Source organism: Scylla paramamosain, chromosome 38 (genome assembly GCF_035594125.1).
Source record: "Scylla paramamosain isolate STU-SP2022 chromosome 38, ASM3559412v1, whole genome shotgun sequence".
Classification (NCBI taxonomy): domain Eukaryota; kingdom Metazoa; phylum Arthropoda; class Malacostraca; order Decapoda; family Portunidae; genus Scylla; species Scylla paramamosain.
In genome coordinates, this window is record NC_087188.1 from 13,303,159 (window position 1) to 13,321,234 (window position 18,076).

The 18,076-nt window shown below is 41.9% G+C and overlaps 1 protein-coding gene across 1 annotated transcript in view; it reads left to right on the forward strand.

The window, feature by feature from the left end:
* The first annotated feature begins 328 nt into the window (after positions 1-328).
* LOC135091829 (basement membrane-specific heparan sulfate proteoglycan core protein-like) overlaps positions 329-18,076 on the forward strand; it is an 87,019-nt gene continuing 69,271 nt past the window's right edge. The window contains exon 1 of the mRNA XM_063989829.1: positions 329-1,079. The gene's annotated coding sequence lies outside the window, so the exon portion shown is untranslated. The remainder of the gene's footprint in view (positions 1,080-18,076) is intronic.

The window sequence follows — 18,076 nt, forward strand, 5'->3', positions numbered from 1 at the left end:
TGAGACGAGGCTTCTACAGGATAGCCAACCGCGTACTCTTGGCTTGTGTGTGTGTGTGTGTGTGTGTGTGTGTGTGTGTGTGTGTGTGTGTGTGTGTGTGTGTGTATTTCACCACTGAAGTGCCCTAAATATATCACGTAAATGCAGTCTCTCTACACCATTTAAATGCCAGGAATACACCACATCTGAACAACATTTAAATCACCCTAAATAAACTAATTAAAAACGCACGTTCATTCCCTAACCACACCACTTGGATGCGGCCTTGAACACACCAGTGGATGCATGACTATCAGCACTCGGCAACAAAGCACTCAGGAACAGCACTCAGGAACAGCACTCACGAGTCACAAAGGGCCCTCACTTCAGGCAGGGAAAGAATTAGGTCAGTGTTTTCAGGAGTCCACGTTAACTTGTGTTTTGGTGGTTTGTTCCTGCATTGCGATGGGCACAGCGGCTGTCGGTGGGCATGAGATGAGGGCACGTCACTCAGAGGGGTAGGGGAGGCTGCGTCACGCCCGCCGTCCCGTCACGCCAGAATGACGAGGACTTGGGGGGTAAACGAGTCATATTGAGCTGGGTGTCGGCGGCCGAGGGTTCAGTGTTGGCCCAGCCGGCGGTGTCAGCAGTCGCGCCTCGCCCGCCGCCCGACACGCGCCGCAACTCGCAACTTACCTCAGTCTCGCGTCCGCCTCGCCCACCACGCCGGGCCCGGGGCGGTGTGCTGTGCGGCGCTCCCTTCACTGTTACTGCTCCTCCTGCTGCTGCCGAAGCCCTGACGGCATGGCACCGCCCCAGGGGAGCAGCGAGGCGGCGCTCCCCTGATGTTAAGCCACAGATACTATCACTTGAGTTCTTGAATTTCCTGGTGGACGCACGCACGGACACACGCACGGACGCACGCAGGGAGCCCTAAGGGTGTTGCCGCGGCTCGATGGGTGTTGACTCTCTGTAGCGAGTGATTTTGTTGCTTCCGGTGGTGAGAGGCGACCGCGGCCAGCCTCTGCAGGACACCCAAGATATCTGCCTCGACGTCCTCCCTCAGCGCCGCGCCTCGCCCTCCGCCAAGTCGCAGAAAGGTAAGTTGATCCTCTGGGCGCGGCGCCTTCACAATAGACTTGCACGAGGGCATGGTGGTGGTGGCGGTGGTGATAGTGAAGGTTGCTTATCTAACTTTACTGACGAACTGTAAGCCTTTCACCAAGTCAGTTTGGGAAGCCTGGTGCCGCCTGTGCGAAGCAACGCCCTTAGCACCAGCGCCCCTCGCCGCGGCCAGCCCGGGGACAGGACACATACACACTTCACAGGACGTGCAGGCCGGGCGGGGAGTGCAATGGAATACTAATGTGCGAATCAACATATCCCAGCGGGGCTTCACTTTTCACCAATGTCCGAGTGTCGCCTGAATGCCTAACAACTCAGGAGTAAGAGAGGAGTAAGTGATCCTGTTATGGTGGCAATAGAGGGGCGGCTGTGGCAAGGCAGGCAGGGAGGGAGGGAGAGAGGGACACACGTACAAACAAACCATCGCAGTGACCACGGCAGATCACCACGTTCAATACTGTCCCGGGGAGGAGAAAAAGACACCACACACACATACACACACACATCACCACACCTTCATGAATACCAACACAAAAAACCCACACCGCCACTAACACGACTAAAAATTAGGGGAGGGAAGAACGGGAAGGCGACAGATTTCATTACTATTCATGAAAACTTTCCTTTACCAAATAGGGGCAGAGAGGGGAAATTTCCAGCCGATAAAAACAGGGAAAAAAAATGGTAGTGGCTGGGAGGTTGATGGAGGCTGGGGGAGGCTGGGGACAAGTAGGAGAGAGAATGGGGGAGGAAGGAAGATAGGAAGACAGAAAGATAGTCAGACAGGAATGCAGGAAGGCAGGCAGACAGAAAACCAGAAAGACAGGAAGGCAGGAAGACAGGAAGGCAAGCGGACAGAAAGGCAGGCAGGCAGGCAGGCAGGGAGGCAGGGAGGCAGGGAGGCAGGATGGCAAGCAAGCAGCACCACAAGTCACGACGCTAATCCGTGAGGTTACTTCGGAGCGATAAATTTGAAGCAGAATCTCGGAAATGAATTTGAGCTTCGGTCTCTGTTAAAGTGAGTATCAATTGTACCTAAGAGAATAAATGGAGGGGAAGAGAAAAGACAGGGAAGGAGGGAAGGTAGACAGAGATGGAGGATAGGTAAAAGAGGAGAAAAAAGAGAGCAGAAGATAAGATAAATAGAGATAAGAACATGTAGAATAGGAGGAGAAGAGAAAGGGAAGAAGGGAAGATCGATAGAGATGAGGATGGGTAGAACAGAAGAGAACAGAGGAGGAAAGGAAAAAAAAGACGAATGAGGACAAGTAGAAAAGGAGAAAAAGAGAGGGAAAGAGAGAAAAGAAGGATAGGCAGAAGGAGGAGGAAAAAGAGAGATAGAGGAAAGGTAGACAAAGAAGAACAAGAGGGAAGGAGAAGGAAGACGAGGAAAAATGGTTTAAGGATACATAAATAGTTAATTTGAAGGGAGAGAAAGAAAGGAGGGAAGGAGAGACATGGAAAAAAGTAAGAAAAGTTGATTTGGAGGGAAAGAAAGAAAGGAGGAAAGCAGAGACATGGAGGAAAGTAAGAAAGGTTAATTTGGAAGGAGAGAAGAGAGGGAGGGAGGGAAGACAGGGAGGTAGGAGAGATGATTGATTGGAGAGAAGGGAGAAAATGGAGGAAAGGAAGAGGAAGGATTAATTTGAAAAGAAGAAAAAAGGGATAAGGAAAGACATAGAGAGAGAGAGAGAGAGAGAGAGAGAGAGAGAGAGAGAGAGAGAGAGAGAGAGAGAGAGAGAGAGAGAGAGAGAGAGAGAGAGAGAGAGGAGGAGGAAAGTGGTAATGCTGATGATAAAGGAAAGAGAAAGAGACATGGGAGAGAGAAAGAGGACATGGGAGATAACGAGAAGAAATTACGGAGAGGGAAAAAGAGCAATGATGATAAGACGAACGGAAAAGAATGTGATAGAAACTGGAAATAAAATAACAAGCGATAAGAAGATAAGAGAGAGAGAGAGAGAGAGAGAGAGAGAGAGAGAGAGAGAGAGAGAGAGAGAGAGAGAGAGATAAAAGGAAGAAAGGGAGGACATGATAAAAGGCAAACTTATACGAAACTTATGATGATATACTTCTCTTACCCATCCTACACACACACACACACACACACACACACGGGGCTCATTAACTACTACAAACACACCTGGATCAACGGAAACTGACGAATCACCTTGTCCAATTACCTGTTTCTGCTAGGTGATTCTGCCTATTAAACCCTTTCACTGATAAAGCGTCCATTTTGTTTAGTTTCCGAGCACTGTTAAGTAAAAGAGTGCGTTAGTTGTGTGGTTTGTTTATTTATCTTTTTAAGGCGTGGAGGAAATTGAAGGAAAAAGACTTAATCAGCTATAAAGGAATCGATTTAATTTTGTTCCCAAGTATCGTTTAGTTTTAAATCATATTTCTCGTCATGAAGGTTTAGTTTATTTATTTGTTTGTGTGTCTGGAGGAAGTTAAGAAAGAAAAAAAAACGATGATGTAAACAGAAAAAAAGGTTGTTTATTAGTTTATCTCCTGAAGGAATCACGAGTAAAGGAATCGATTTAATTTAATACCGTTTACTTTTAGATCATATTTCTCGTTATGAAGGTTTGGTTTATTTAATTGTTTCCCTGCGACGATATAAACAGAAAACGCTTGCATATTCAGTAAAGGACGCTAAAGGAATTGGCGATGTAGTCTTCCTTTGTTTCTCTTTAAATAACATGTTTTTTTTTTTTTATCTAAGTGCTGCAAGAATATTTTTATTGTTCTGTAAAATTCTTGAAAATCCTTCATTATAAACTGTCAACATTTCTTTTTATTTTCGACGTTTTGTTTTTTTCGTTTTTGTTTTTGTTTTGTGTTTGTATGTAATTAACTGAAAGCACATCTCTTTTCTTCTCTGACTTCCCACCTATATCCTTCCGATGAAAATTAAATATTCTTTTTTTTTCCGCGTTTCATTTATTTTCGTTTGCATTAAAATGTAAACACAATGAAGGATATTCCAACTCTTCTGTCTGTCCAACTTTCCAAAACATAACACCATTTCTGCTGGTAAAGAAGTCAATATTCTTTAATTTCCACGTTTTAATTTTTTTCCTTTGCCTTTACGTGATAACCAAGGAAAGTCGAGCTTCTTTCTTTATCAAACCTCCTAAACACATCTTTCCTATTTATATCTAATGATTTTCCTTCTCTCCGCCAAAAGATTATTATTCCAGTACTATTCACGCTCCGCTCTTCAAAGATGCAAGCAAACACAATCATTCAGGCACGTGGTAATCGATTGCAGCATTATCTTCAACCGATTAACTCTTGAATGATTTTTTAATAATCTAGTCTCGGTGCAATGTGCAATATTGTGTTGTCTGATGCAGTGTTGCGTGTGATTCGTGTGGTTCTGGTATTTGGTAAGCAGCTGATTAATTCATAAATATCTTTCAAGTCTCTCCCACTTTTTCAATGGATTATAATGTTCAATACTGTGTTTTTTTTTTTTTTCTGGTGGTGTGTTGCATGTGGCTCTCGTATCTTATAAACAATTAAGGTTTCAAATAGCCGAGCAACTCAAATAACTTATCTTGTAATCTTTTTTCACTTTCCCAATGGGTTGTAAAGTGCAATGCTGTGTTCTCTCTAGTACAAAGTGTTGCGTGTGATTCCAGTATCCTTTAAACAACTGGTATTTTCAACCGATCAGCTCATAAACAACTTGCAATCTTCTCCCACTTCCTCGATAGATATGATGTGGAATTCTGTGTTACTTCTGATATAGTGTTGCGTGTGTTTCCGGTATCCCATAAACAAGTGAGGTCATTTTCCACCAACTTATCTTGCAATTTTCTCCCACTTTCTCAACAGATCATGATGTGCAATACTGTTTTTCTGTTACATCAAGTGTTGCGTGTGATTCCTGATCCTGGAAAACAACTAATGTCTTGCTTTCCACCGAGAAACTCATAAACAACTTATCTCAATAATCCCTGAATTTCACAATGGGTTATAAAGTGCAATATCGTGTTCGCTCATAAGATAGGACCCGTGTAGCTTCGGCATCAGGCTTACAGTTGTCTTAAAAGATATATTTGATGGTAATTTTTCCTTATTCAAAGATAGACTCATTGATAATTTATTCCTGTATTCTTCCATCGCTCAATGACAAGATTCATTACGTTTCCTTATAAAAATGTAACTCCTGGGATCTGACGCACCACTAACTTGTCTTCAAACGTAGATAACTAATTGATATATTACTCGGATCTTCCTTTACTCGATCAATGAATTAAAGACTCCAACATGTTCTTCTTATAAACCATATTGTGTTCAGTATTTGTTGCATCACTGTCTTGCTGTGATACGAAGATGCCTCACTCGTTTAATCTTCTCTCACTTCCTGAATGAATTACAAACTCTAACATATTCTTTCCCTTATAATTCCCTTGTAATTCTTCCGACATTTGATCCACCATTGTCTTTAAACGTAGATTACTCATAAGCAACTCACTCGTATATTTTTTCACTCCCTCCATGAGTTACAGACAGCTAAACGTTTCTCCCCTTAAGACAATGTATTCTTACGGCATCTGGTCCACCAATGTCTTTTTAAACGTTGATAGCTCGTAGATAACTTGTAAATATCTCGCTTTTATCTTTTGTCACTCCCTCACAGACTGCTAAATGTTCTTCTTATCCTCCATGAGTTATAGACAGCTAAATGTTTCTCCCTTTAAGATAATGTATTCTTCTGGCATCTGGTCCACCAATGTCTTTTTAAACGTTGATAGCTCGTAGATAACTTGTAAATATCTCGCTTTTATCATTTGTCACTTCCTTCACAGACTGCTAAATGTTCTCCCTCTTATTAACAATGAATTCTTCCCGCATCTGCTTCGCCAGTGTCTTGTTTCCAAGGCAATTAACTCGTAAATCCGATACTTGGGGATTTGTTTGGTCCAGGCCGCATCCACAACCTAAACCTGATATAATGTCTGGTCCAGGATTGTCAGAACGTGATTTTCATACAAAAAGCCTCTTAAACCGCTTCCAGTCCTGAGCCTTCGATTCCAAACACTATTTTTTTTTTCCTTTCTCAGACATGTGTTGAGCAAAGATGTTTACGAGTTCTGGTGGCGTGGCTTGATTGTGAGGGACTGTGGCGGATGTTACTAATGCTACTGTCTGCTGCTAATGTTACTGATACATGTGCTTCTGCTATTGCTACTACGGTTTCTTACATTTTTTCTCCCTTATTCTTTGCTTGTTGCTGTTATTTCTGTTATTATCATATTGCTACTACTATTGCTACTATTACTACTACTACTACTACTACTACTACTACTACTACTAGAGTACTGCTATATCTACATCTCCTGTTTCTCTTTCTCCACCCCCTACACACACACACACACACACACACACGTACATAACACACACTCCAGCCATCATCCACACCGCTTCAGAACCCTACACACACACACACACACACACACACACAGAGCTTAACCAATACTAAGGATACAGGATAATTCCCTGGGCGCCGAGCTGCTGAGTGCTGGGCGCGTTGTGGTGAGTGTTGACACGGTTCTCGCCTCCCCAGCCCGTGAATGGGTGAGCGAGGTGAACAGACGCGGCTCCTGACACACACCCGTATACTGAAACGTTTTGCTTCCTCGCCTTCACTGTTTTTAAAGGCCACAGAGATGACTAGCCGGGTTCTCAAGGGTGTTTTTGTTGTGAATAATGTAGAATTCTCGTCACTAGAACCAGATAAAAGTTTTGCTCCCCCGCCTTCACTGTTTTTAAAGGCCACAGAGATGACTAGCCGGGTTCTCAAGGATGTTTTTGTAGTGAATAATGTTGAATCTCGTTAATCTGTCACTAGAACCAGAAAAAAAAAACCATCCTTTAAAACACGTGTCATTTCACCACGGCTATTTTCAAAGACCAAACAGATGACGAGCTAGGTTTTCAAGACTTTTCGTGGTTAATCTGTCACTAGAACCATAAAATCATCCTTAAAACACATGCCACCTCAACTAAAGCCTTTTAAAAGTGGAGAAGCAGCGCAGAAATGTTTCAGAATATAGTCCTCAAGGATGAACCCGGATGAGCCTAAGAGGTCGACTCGTGTTGGGTTTCCTAAAGGAGGGATGAGCCGGAAGGGAGATAATGAGGTGATGCGTAACAAGGTGTATTGTGTCCGTGTATTATGAGAGTGTTGTTATGGTGACCGTGTAAGTAGATGAGGAAGAAGATCGTGTAACTTAGCTACTGAGAAATGAACAGTATAATTAGAAGTTACTGATAATTTAACTGTTTTAAGAGGTGTATATTGAAGGTGTATGATTTCAGAAGTGCATTATGGGTGTGTTGTTAATGTGACTGTGTAAGCAGGTGAGGAAGAAGATTGTGTGAGTTAGCTACTGAGAAATGAACAGTATAATTAGAAGTTACTGATAATTTAACTGTTTTAAGAGGTGTATATTGAAGGTGTATAATTTCAGAAGTGTATTGTGGGTGTGTTAGAAAGATGAATAAGGAGGACGTGTGAGAGTGAATTAGTGAAGTGAAAGGGTACTGAAACCTTTAACTGTTCAAGAGGTGAATTTTGGGTGTGTTGTGAAGGTGAAGCGAGTAATAAGGTGAATAAGGAACCAGTGTGAGGGTTACTGTGTTAGTGAGATCGAAAGTACAGTGAAGTAAAGGGGGAACTGACAACTTCACCTGCTTCAGAAGAGGTGTATATTAAGAATGTACTATTTCAGGTGTATATTGTAGGTGTACTATCAAGGTGAAGCGCGTAGTATAGTGAATAAGGAACCAGTGTGAGAGTTGGCTGGTGAGTGAAATATAGATTGTAATGGAGGAAAACTAACATCTTCAACTGTTTCAAGGTGCGTGTTGTGGGAGGTGTACTGTTAAGAAGCGTGCGATCTGAGGTAAGGATAATGAAGCAGTGAGAGAATGAAAGGTACATTGTAGTGGTGAGCGTCAAAAACTTCTCACACTACAAGAAAACGCAAACAACATCCACGAGCACTCAAACAATAATCTCTGTAAACAGTCATAAACGAAAGAATGGAGCGTTTAAGATTACGAGCTAAGGAAAAACAGCAGAAAAGTAAACAACACCCACGACAACCCATACTATCATCTCTGTGGTCTTTGGAAACAGTCCTAAACAAAGACCCAGATTAAGAATACGAGTCTAGGAAGCAGAATAAGAAAGTGCACGGTATAAAGGATGATAAAGGGGCGGGGAACAGATAAACTTGAATATGAAAGGGAGAGAGAGAGAGAGAGAGAGAGAGAGAGAGAGAGAGAGAGAGAGAGAGGTGAATAGGAAACCAGTGTAACAAGACTAAGTGAAGTGAAGATTTTTTGGCAAGAGACACTAGAAGAAGCAGAAAACACAGATGAACATTACTAGGCCAGAGAGAGAGAAAGGGAGAAAGAGACATAGTTGTGAGTAAGAACCCAGTGTAACAAGACTAAATGAAGTGAAGATTTTTTAGCAAGAGACACAAGAAGAAGCAGAAAACACAGATGAATACTAAGACAGAGAGAGAAGGGGAGAGAAAGAGAGAAAGAGAGAGAGAGAGGTGAGTAAGAACCCAGTGTAAGAAGACTAAATGAAGTGAAGATTTTTTGGCAAGAAACACCAGAAGCAGAAAACAGAACTTCACAGAGAGAGAGAGAGAGAGAGAGAGAGAGAGAGAGAGAGAGAGAGAGAGAGAGAGAGAGAGAGAGAGAGAGAGAGAGAGAGAGAGAGAGAGAGAGAGAGAGAGTATGAAACCAGTGTAACAAAACTAAATAAAACGAACATTTTAGACAAGAAACTTTATGTGAACGAAATCGGAGGCAAGGAAGACATAAACAACGATGTAGAAGACACAAGGGCAATCTGTAATGGAATCTGGTGCAAGACTAATAGGGTGTGAATCTATAACAAAGGTAATTTTAACTCGGTAACGTGTAGCAGGAGCCGTACCAGTGATTACTAATCGAGGGAAGGAGAGACCAGTGTAAAATCTTCGTCTTCACCTGGAAAATTAGACGAAAAAATACTGACGTGGAGGAACAAGGAAACAAATGCAAGGAATGTAGAATGATTACGTTAAATATAATAAGTGAAGAAGTAAAGGAAGAAAGGAGAAATGAGCAAGAGAGAGAGAGAGAGAGAGAGAGAGAGAGAGAGAGAGAGAGAGAGCACTTAATGACAGTTGACAAATGACACACAAAAGGGTAAAGTAATAATTATGAATGAAAGAGAAAAATACGTGACAACGGAGTTAAGAAAATGGAGAACAAAGAAAAGGATGATTACCGGACCGAAAAGAGGAAGAAGGAGAAAGAAAGAAAAAAAAAGAGAAAAAAAAAAACGAAAAACGAGACAAGAGGAAAATGAAAGGAAGTTAATGACGAAATTCAAATGAACAGGAAAAAATGAAAAACAGAATTAGTGTAGACGAATATGTTGAAAGGAGGAGTAATAATAGAAATGAACTCATAGAAAACGGATGCCAGAACACAATAGGGGTATATATATTAATAAAGAAAACGAGACGGCGGCGGCGGAGGAGGAGGAGGAGGAGGAGGAGGAGGAGAGCACCCACCGTCATGAAAGCAGCGAAACAAAGGAGCGTCTTCAAACTCCGTGACGTGGCGCCTAAAACAAAGGACGCGAGACACACCTGCCGCTGAAAAATAGCAAATGATGCACCTGTGTGACGTCATGATTTAATAAGCCTGAGGTGACGCGCAGGTGAGGCGTGGGAAAATATGTTGTGTGTGTTTATGCATGAAGTTTTAATCACTCACTCACACACACACACACACGCACAAGATTCACGAGAGCTGTTCTTCATTTTTTCTCTCTTTTTTCGTTGGTAAAATGAATGTTATGTCCTTCCTGCACTAACATTAAGTATCTTTAGTGAAGGAAAGCTCGTGAAATTAATAAAATAACTCCAGGAACAAGAGTGAAAGGAGTATATTATATTAGAAATTCTCCTCTTCATTTTTCGTATCTTTTTTTTTTTTTTTTTTTAGTTTTTTGTCAGTGTTATTAATTTTTACTGATTTTTTTTTTTAATGGTTATTTTCCTTTGTATTTATTTCCTTTGTGTTTCTTGCCTTTATGAAATGTTTAATGTACATTTTTCTTTGTTTATTTTCGTCCTTTTACAAAGAAATAAAATCCGATTGTCTCACACACACACACACACACACACACACACACACACACACGTCACAAAAACACATTTCCACCATTTAAACACGAACGAAAGAGAACGAAAGAGAGAGAAAGAAAAAGAAAACGAGAGAAAGAGAAAAGAGAGGAAACAAGAAAGACTCACCAAACCCCGCTATCTCTCAAACCTTTACCTCAAAACTCACCGAGCAGCCAAAACCCAATAGCTGTCCTTCACCTGAGCGCCTGTGATCGTCCTTCATGCATTCACCTTCAATTTGCCCGCGTCAGGTGTGGGAAGAGTCTCGCACCTTACCTCCACACCTGACACATTCCTTCAATTTGCGTGCCATGCCAGGTGAGGAAAGGAGGTCTCGTCTCACCTTCACATCTGACACATACCTTTAATTTGCGTCTGCTGTGTTGGATGGGTGTATAAACTGAGAAATTTTGCACCTGTATAATACCTGTAGTTTACGTTGTGCCAGGCGTGACAGGTGAAAAAATTAAACACATTCACACCTTGATAACACCTGTAGTTTACGTCGTCAGGTGTGAAATGAGTTAGAAATTAGAACATTTGCACCTGTATGATTCCTGTAGTTTACGTTCTCAGGTGTGAAATGAGTTAGAAATTAGAGCATTCGCACCTGTATAATTCCTGTAGTTTGTTTGTCAGGTGTGAGAGGTTAGTAACAAGACTGCGTACCTCACACCTGACATAACACCTCCAATTTATATGCATCAGATGTTAAAGGCGAGTCCCAAAACCACACACCTGTACATCTGACTTCAATTAGCGAGTTATATATCTCAGGTAAGCAACACACACATCACGCCTGGCATACACATGCAATTAGCGAGTCAGGTGTGCCAGGTGAGCCATAAAACCACACACCTGCAATAGGGGAATCAAATACGCACACACACCTGCCACATATCTACCACACGCCTGCTACACACCTTCAATTAACGGGTCAGATGTCAGAGGTCATCCAAAACACACCTGGAGCTACACCTTAATTATCATTGCATCAGATAGGTGGCGAAGCTTTACCCTTTTACCCTCGACCACACGCTTCCCACACCTTGACATTCCAGCCCCACACACACTCACACACACACACCCGAAGCCACGCCTACTTAACACTTCCGTATGATCCCTTACTGGCCACGCTGTACAGGACTTTCGACTTTCTTTGTCTCGCATTTCTATTCCATCCGCCTCCCTAGAGCAAGAGTTAACGAGTATTTTCAATCTTTCATTCATTTTATCGGTAAGCTATATTTCTCATCCATATTCCGTCCACTTATCTAATGCAAGAGTTAAAGGTATTCTCATTCTTTCATTCGTTTTATTGGTAAACGCTGGAACTTCCTGCCTGCTTTTGTATTTTTTGTCCCTACTCTGTCCACTTCCCTAATCCAAGAGTTGACTGATGTATTTTGTTATCCTTGCACACAAACTATGCTATGAAAAAAAAATAAATAAATAAGTAGTAGTGGTAGAACAATGAAGAGCTGATAAAGACAGTAAATATCCACACACACACACACACACACACACACACACACACACACACACAAACACACACACACACGTACAAACAGAAACGGAAATTTTAACGACCATGATAACACATAGATGAAATTAATGAGACAATATTGACACACACACACACACACACACACACACACACACACGCCATGGTGGGGATGTGCTTTGTGTACACTAATTAACGAAGTGAGCAGTGAAATAGTGTTACAATGAAAACGATGAGGATCCACAGTGACAAAAGTACATTTTTCGTTTTGTTTTGGTTGTAAAGGAGAGTGTGATGGAGTTTTGATTGTGAGATTATTACACGCGCACACACACACACACACACACACACACACACACACACACATCGTCATACACACCTAGGGAAATATACACACAAATACACTATAACACCTTCTTCTACACACACGTACACATGCAAACACACAGAGGCAGGTAAAAAAACACACACAAACTGCAAAACAAAACCGAACATTTAACCCTACCACAATTGCTTTCACGCACAAATTTAGTGTCAAGGGTAAACACACGCACGTACTCACACATCCACCCACACACACACACACACACACACACACACACATGAAGGAGAGAATAAAACAATATAACAACACTATAAAGCGGACAAATAAACAAACAACGAAGACCTCAAAAATATGTTAAAATCTACACCACGTTTGGGAACAAGAAAAAAAAAAAAAGAAAAGAAAAAAAGAGAAAATAGTTTTGCTCCCACGTTTCTTCTCGTTCCTTTCTCACTCCGCGTATCTTTTACACACCTCTAATTAATTCAGGGAACTTTACTAATTAATCTAGTGGTTATTTTTGCACCTGACGAGAGAGTAAGTTGGTGGTGTGAAGGGAAAGGTTTAACTTGTATATACTCGATGGGTGAGTCTGGAATGTTTCTATTATTCATTTCATATTGTTCAAAGTCTTATGAATGAGGTGTTTTATTCATCCCATTCATGCTTCGTTTATGTTATGCTTCTTGTGGGACACGCTCGAGGAGGAGGAGGAGGAGGAGGAGGAGGAGGAGGAGGAGGAGGATGCAGAGGAAGGATATAACTTTAGCAATCAGGTTCTTTATATGTCTTAGAAATACCGTTTAATTCCTTAAAAACCTTATCATTCTTTTTAGTAATACGAAATGCTTTGTTTTGTTACTTAAAATACTCTTTACTACTGGTACGAGAGAGAGAGAGAGAGAGAGAGAGAGAGAGAGAGAGAGAGAGAGAGAGAGAGAGAGAGAGAGAGAGAGAGAGAGAGAGAGAGAGAGAGATAAATAAAGACAAAGGGATTAACTTCTCTCTCTTTTGTCAACTGAAAATGAACACAGAGGAATGAGAGAAGCCTTTCTGACCTGCACACTTTCCCTTGACACAGCTAACTTTTCCCCTCACCCCCCCTTACCTTCCCTTTCATAGTCCCTCTCATCCCCTCACCTAACCCATCATCCACTCACCTGTCACCTGTCCCCTCACCTTACCCGTCATCCCTTTAACTAACTTCTCTATCCTCTCAGCTGTTCCACTTTCCCTGTCACCTATCCCCTCATTTCAACAGTACCCTTTTCACCCTCACCTAACACACTCAGCATCTTACCTAACCTCTTCCTGCCCTCACTTAAATCTATCTCCCCAGACCCCTCACCTCTTCCCCTTTAATCCCTCAAAACTATCTCATTACTTCATTTTAAATTAAGAAAGAATGACACTGTTTCATTAATATAACCGTACAAGAATTTACTAACTTAACAACCATTTAAATATCTGAACCACCTGATCACCTCCTTTCCTGCTGGTGGAGTCATTCGCTACCTTACTTACAGCGTGCCCCGGCCAATCTTACGGAGCTTCTTGAGAGTGTCAGCAGCGGGGACTTGCAACACGAGGCGCGGCTGAGTGTGTAGTGCTGTGCGTGGCGGCGTGGAAAAGACCAGTTATTCGATACGCGTTTGAAATATATATTCTCCAATGAATTCATGAGTGCAAATTGGAAAGGCAAATACGTATTACATTTATTTGCATGCTATTATCGCCTTTTTTTGGCTGTCTGATTTTTTATTTTTTATTACGAGTTTATTTTTTACTTTTATTTTGGTCTTCAGAGAGAGAGAGAGAGAGAGAGAGAGAGAGAGAGAGAGAGAGAGAGAGAGAGAGAGAGAGAGAGAGAGAGAGAGAGAAGGCAAGGGACATGTAAGGAATCAGGTCTGGTACAGAGTGAATACCTTCAAAGAAAGATAAATTTATAGATTCCTTTTCCTTTATTTTGTTTCATGTAAGGACTGACCAAGGATGGAAAAAAAAAAAAAACAGGAGAAAAACACTAAAGATGCCAGATTGATGAGGCGACAATCAAAAGCCCAAAATTACTTTAAAATCTGTCAAATTACTCCAAGAATTGTCGTGAGAAGAAAGTAGTGGTGGTGCTGGTAGGTGTCTTCACACAGGAACTGCCACGCGTAGGCCTGATGGCTTCCTGGATCATCCCTTATGTTCTGTTAGACAAGGTTAGTTAAGTTAGGTTGGGTTGTGTTAGGTTAGGTTCGTTAAGGTTAGGTTAGGTTAGGTTAGGTTAGGTTAGGTTAGGTTAGGTTAGTTTATATTAAGTTAGGTCGGGTTGTGTTAGGTTAGGTTAGGTTAGAACATAAGAACATAAGAATAAAGGAAAGCTGCAAGAAGCGACCAGGCTTACACGTGGCAGTCCCTGTATGTTAGGTTAGGTTAGGTTAGTTTAGGTTAAGTTATGTTATGTTAGGTTAAGTTATGTCAGGTTGGTTTGGTAAGGTTTGGTTAGGTTAAGTTAGGTCGGGTTAGGTTAGGTTAGGTTAGGTTAGGTTAGGTCGGGTTAGGTTAGGTTAGGTTAGGTCGGGTTAGGTTAGGTTAGGTTAGGTTAGGTTAGGTTAGGTCGGGTTGTGTTAGGTTAGGTTAGGTTAAGTTGGTTTAGGTTAGGTTAGGTTAGGTTAGGTTAGGTCGGGTTAGGTTAGGTTAGGTTAGGTTAGGTTAGGTTAGGTCGGGTTGTGTTAGGTTAGGTTAGGTTAAGTTGGTTTAGGTTAGGTTAGGTTAGGTTAGGTTAGGTCGGGTTAGGTTAGGTTAGGTTAGGTTAGGTTAGGTTAGGTTAGGTTAGGTTAGGTTAGGTCGGGTTGTGTTAGGTTAGGTTAGGTTAAGTTGGTTTAGGTTAGGTTAGGTTAGGTTAGGTTAGGTTAAGTTGGTTTAGGTTAGGTTAGGTTAGGTTAGGTTAGGTTAGGTCGGGTTAGGTTAGGTTAGGTTAGGTTAGGTTAGGTTAGGTCGGGTTGTGTTAGGTTAGGTTAGGTTAAGTTGGTTTAGGTTAGGTTAGGTTAGGTTAGGTTAGGTTAGGTCGGGTTAGGTTAGGTTAGGTTAGGTTAGGTCGGGTTAGGTTAGGTTAGGTTAGGTTAGGTTAGGTTAGGTTAGGTTAGGTTAGGTTAGGTCGGGTTAGGTTAGGTTAGGTTAGGTTAGGTCGGGTTAGGTTAGGTTAGGTTAGGTTAGGTTAGGTCGGGTTGTGTTAGGTTAGGTTAGGTTAGGTTAGGTTAGGTTAGGTTAGGTTAGGTCGGGTTAGGTTAGGTTAGGTTAGGTCGGGTTAGGTTAGGTTAGGTTAGGTTAGGTTAGGTTAGGTCGGGTTAGGTTAGGTTAAGTTTGTTTAGGTTAGGTTAGGTCGGGTTAGGTTAGGTTAGGTTAGGTTAGGTTAGGTTAGGTTAGGTTAGGTTAGGTTAGGTCGGGTTAGGTTAGGTTAGGTTAGGTTAGGTTAGGTCGGGTTGTGTTAGGTTAGGTTAGGTTAGGTCGGGTTAGGTTAGGTTAGGTTAGGTTAGGTCGGGTTAGGTTAGGTTAAGTTTGTTTAGGTTAGGTTAGGTTAGGTTAGGTTAGGTTAGGTTAGGTTAGGTTAGGTCGGGTTAGGTTAGGTTAGGTTAAGTTAGGTCGGGTTAGGTTAGGTTAGGTTAGGTTAGGTTAGGTTAGGTTAGGTTAGGTTAGGTTAGGTTAGGTTAGGTTAGGTTAGGTTAAGTTAGGTCGGGTTGTGTTAGGTTAGGTTAAGTTGGTTTAGGTTAGGTTATGTCAGGTTAGGGTAGGTTAGGTTATCTATTTATGTAAGATCGATCCCATTAACACTTGGACAGGTTCACTATGCAAAAATTACTTTACCTGACCATCATTTTCTTCTGAACATTTACGCCATGAAAAATGTGGAATACAAAAATACTTCTCCCACACACTAATGCATTGAACTTTTTTTCACACTTCCTTGCTTCGACGTTTAAAAAGATGCGGGGAAAAAAATGATAATTCTCTTTTTTACAAGGTTATTTTTCCACTCCCCACACGGTTTATGCAGAGTTAATGCCGCGCCTCGCCTCTCATTACTCTCTGAGCGTGTCTGCCCTCCCCATCACTTGAGTCACTCTCTTCCAAATTACAATTCACACTACGCTAGTTTCAAGGTAGATATTTCCTCCCAGCATCTCCCATTTGCAAGATTCTTCCCTCTTGTCATGATAAGTTAGGTTATGGAAGGCTATGTTATGTTGCGTTATGTTGAGTTAGGTTTGATTAGGTAAGGTTAGGTTAGATTAGGTGAGGGTAAGTTAGGTAAAGTTAGGTTAGGTTAGGTGAGGCTGTAGTTTAGGTTAGGTTAGGTTAGATTAGGTTAGGTTAGGTTAGGTTAGGTTAGACTGGTTTAGGTTTGGTTAGGTTATGTCAGAATTACATTAAGTTAGATTAAATTAGGCCAGGGAAGGCTGGGTCAGCTTACATTATGTTAGGTTGGTTTAAGTTAGGTTAGGTTAGGTCAGGTTAGGTCAGGTTACATTACGTTAGGTTAGGTCAGGGAAGGTTGGGTCAGGTTACACTATGGGAGGTTAGGTTGGTTTAAGTTAGGTTAGTTTTAACGAGGAAGCTTTAAATGATCATCTTTTAAACACCTGACGTTACCTGGCTGTCATTAAATACTCCCGTTCCATTCACCTGATATGCTTCATCTTCTTCCTCTTCCCTTTTTTAATTCCTCCTCTCCTCTTTCGTCTCTCTTTAACTTATGAAGCACCTGTTCTTCTTCCTCTTCCTCTCACTGAACTCTTTAACCCCACAAACGCCTCATCTTCTTCCTCCTCTTCCTCCATTTTTAAACCTACAAACACCCCAACCTTCTCTTTTCCTCCTCCTCCTCCTCCTCCTCTTCCTCCTCCTCTTTTGCTTCTCGTTCAACTCTTTAACCTACAAATGCCTCATCTTCCTCCTCCTCCTCCTCCTCCTCCTCCTCTTTTCCCATTTTTGAACCTAGAAACGCCTCCACCACCACCACCTCCTCCTCTTCCTCCTCCTTCTCATCCTCATCCTCCTTTTGCAAAACCTCGTAAAACACACACACGCACACACACACAAACACACACACACACACACACACACACACACACACACACACACACACACACACACACACACACACACACACAGGTAAAGATATCAACACCTGTAATTAATTCAGGCCCCGCAAACTGCCCCGTCACATCTTAAATCACCTAGCCAATTTACCTGAACATTACCGCCTCCCTGATAACCCTCGCGACGCGCCATTACGAGGGTGGTTACTTCTCCGCCTCGTTAGCATCGTTAGCGCCGCCCACGCCTCGAATTGCCCCGTAAATCATGAGATGACGGGGTGTAAAGTGAATGTCATCTTGCATCTTCTTCCTCCTCCTCCTCCTCCTCCTCCTCTTTTTTTTTTTTTGTTCTCTTCTCTTCTCTTCCTCTTCCTTAGTTATTTTACTATCTCCTCGTCCTCCTCCTCCTCCTCTTCCTGGTAGTTTCTTCTGTTCCTCTTCTTCCTTCTATTTATTTTCTCCTTTTCCTGCTTTTCTTCTTCTTTCTCCTTCCTCTTTTCCTCTTCTTACTTTTCCTAATAGTACTCCTCCTCTTCCTTCCCTTCTTTCCGTCCTGCATTTTCTCCTCTGTTAGTTTCCATTCTTCTCCTTTTTCTTCTTCTTCTTCTTGTTCTTGTTGTTGTTGTTCTTCTTTCTCCTCCTCTTCCTGCTAGTTTCTTGTCTTTGTGGTTCTCCTTTTATTTCTTTATTTTCCTCGTTCTCTTGTTTGCCTTCTTCCTCCTCTTCTCTTTCTCCTTTTACTACTAATACTTCTTCTCCTATTTTTTTATTATCCTCACTTCTCCTACTATTCGTTTCTCTTCTTTTTTCTCCTCCTCCTCCTCCTCCTCCTCCTCCT